This window comes from Procambarus clarkii, unplaced genomic scaffold (assembly GCF_040958095.1).
Source record: "Procambarus clarkii isolate CNS0578487 unplaced genomic scaffold, FALCON_Pclarkii_2.0 HiC_scaffold_135, whole genome shotgun sequence".
NCBI classification, from domain to species: domain Eukaryota; kingdom Metazoa; phylum Arthropoda; class Malacostraca; order Decapoda; family Cambaridae; genus Procambarus; species Procambarus clarkii.
Window position 1 is genome coordinate 200,496 of NW_027189168.1, and position 3,053 is coordinate 203,548.

Consider the following 3,053-nt stretch of genomic DNA (forward strand, 5'->3'; position numbering starts at 1 on the left):
CCACAGCTCAGAATGGAAGCAAGTCGACGAAGAACTCTGTAGGGTAAGGTAGGTCCTAGTCAACATCGGCTTCTCCAATGGTTTCGTCGAAGACATCATAAGAAGGAAAGTGAAACGCCATGCAACCTCTGAAGAAACAACTAACACAACACCTATACTCCCTATTAGAGTATTTTACAGGAACTTCTTTTCCACAGCTCATAAAACGGAGGAAAGGGTCCTGAAAGATATTGTTAATAGAAACGTTATCCCTACAGACAGAAATCAGAGGATACAACTGACGATTTACTATAAAACCAGAAAAACGGCCAGCCTACTCATGAGAAACTCTCCAGACACAAAACAGAACGCTTAAAAAAAGACTAACGTCGTCTATGCCTTCAAATGCCCTCTTGGGGACTGTAAGCTCCAAAAAACCCAGTATATAGGCAAGACAACAACATCTCTTTCTAGGCGTTTAACGATGCATAAGCAACAGGGCTCCATTAAGGAACATATAATCTCTTCCCACAACCAAACCATAGCCAGAGAAATCCTAGTAAACAACACAGAAATCATCGATAGATACAGCGATAGCAGGCGGCTTGACGTTTGCGAGGCACTACACATCAAGAAGTCAACACCAGCAATCAACAGCCAATTAATGCACAACTATATTCTACCCACCTCAAGACTCCGCTCCAATATAGAAGCATCAAGAAATATGGACCATTAGGCTTTCTACAAACACTTCTATTCAATACCCATTGTTTCGTGTTCTGTCTTGTGTTGATGAAATTAATACCCTATTAATACCACCTCTTGTTCTGTCTTGTGTTGATGAAATTAATACCCTATTAATGCCCCCTCTTGTTCTGTCTTGTGTTAATGCCACATCACCCCTTCCACCTCACTCAAATGTAGATATAAAATCGGAGATGCGTAAGTTCTATTCAGTTGTGTATTTGTGAACTAAAGTCTTTGAAAATGTAATAAGTTTCACGAAACGCGCTCGTGTCGCGTCAGACTAGAAATAAAAATGAATTTTGGAGAATTGATTTTTGATTTACCTCCAACAGTAAAAAGAATTGTACGAAAGATTGAGAAAATTCGTGTTAGAATTATTAATCTTACTTTTTCGGTCATATTTAATAATATATGTCTACAGGAAAGACTGCTACCAAAATATACTAATATATATATATATATATATATATATATATATATATATATATATATATATATATATATATATATATATATATATATATATATATATATATATATATATATATATATATATATGTCGTACCTAATAGCCAGAACTCACTTCTTGGCCTACTATGCAGGGCTCTCGTCTTACTTAACTAAGTTAGCAAGGACTCTGTTGTTTCTGGCTAAGTGTAAACATTTTGGCCTATTATGCAAAAAATTATACTGTTTTTTTGGCCAAGAATGCAAACTGGCGATTGTTTATTTGTTTATCACATGGTCACTGTAAAGTAAGATGTTGTCCATTGAATGTAGGAAGATATTTAGATAAAAATGTCAAATGGGGACGATGTACAGATTAATAATGGCCTTAGGAATTATTTGTACTAGAAATCAGTAGCACGTGGAGAGATATGGTGCTTGAACACTTAGCCGGCATACACTATTATTTAAAACAATTTTGTGTTTATAGAGAGAAAGAGAGAGATAGATTAATAGTTCTCAACTCCTTAAAACATACATAACTGAAACATGCTCATGTCTGAACATTTTGTCCTGCCTCAAAATCACATTGAACAAATAATGTCTTATCCCAGGCCAGCATCCTGTCCGATAAGGATCCTTGGTGGCTCGACCACCAGAAGTTACATCCTGTATACCACTACATTCTCATTTGAACTTAATAGTACTTACCTAACCTAACTTTTTATATATTCTGTATACGGTAGCTTATTACGAAGCGATAAGCACCCTCCCCTAGGATAGGTTAGGTTAGGTTCCCTAGGGTCAACGCAACCCCCTGTCCCATCATGCCTGGAGGAGACAGCTGGTTGCCCGGAGTAGATGGTAGCAGTGTCAGCTGAATTATATAAATATCAAGTAGTCGCAGGCTACTCTCACATTTTACATCCACTGACGGCCAACCAACACACGCTACTCTTCCATCAAATAGAAATTTAGTAGCCTCATTCTTACTAATATTTGGAATATTCAGGTGTACAAAGCTTTTAAAACCATGGTATCCATATTTCCCTTTAAATCTTTTACATCTTCGATTACATCAAGTTCCCAAATAAAAAAATATGTAGACAAATATTGTTCAGTTGATATAAATATTACATTAGAACCATCTATAATTAAATTAAGACCATCTAAACACAAAATTGTAAATGTTTATGCTATAAATATATGGATGGGATCTACTCAAGAAGGATATCCTGCGGCATCCCAATTACAATTTATACTGCGAGTCGCAGTTAGGGAGGATGAAAATTATTGTTCTTATATATTTGTAGAATTCTTCTCTAACATTGACCAAAGAAGCATCATGTTCTGTGAACATAATTTCAAGCCGGATTACTTAAAATTGCCTATCAAGGGATATAGGTCCTACGCCAAAGATCCTTCCATATTTCTGATGACGATACAAGCTTCCAATCAGGAACGAGAAGCTCTGAGAGAGATAATGATAGCAGACGGAATATCGATTCCATAGCCATGTAGCAAAGTTGATCAGGGTGCGCTGAAAAGGCTTATGTCCCTCAAAAAATATTTGAATCGGCATTATTATTTTAGGTACATGATGTTTAAAAATATACGTTGGGAATTAACCCGAGATTTGAGAGCTTACGAAGCATGGTTGAAAAATGAAAAATGGCTTAACTTCATTCATCGCAGGATGGAACAACATAAACCCTATTGTTTATATATAGAAAGTTGTCATAGCTACCCTCGTCAAGATATAATTTATAGGGACCCCAACCATAAACTTGAATCTAATTCTCGTGTTTTGGGGGTACCCGAAAATCGTAATAAATGGCCTGAAAATTATACATTTCGGGTTTTCAGTGATGGTGATGAAA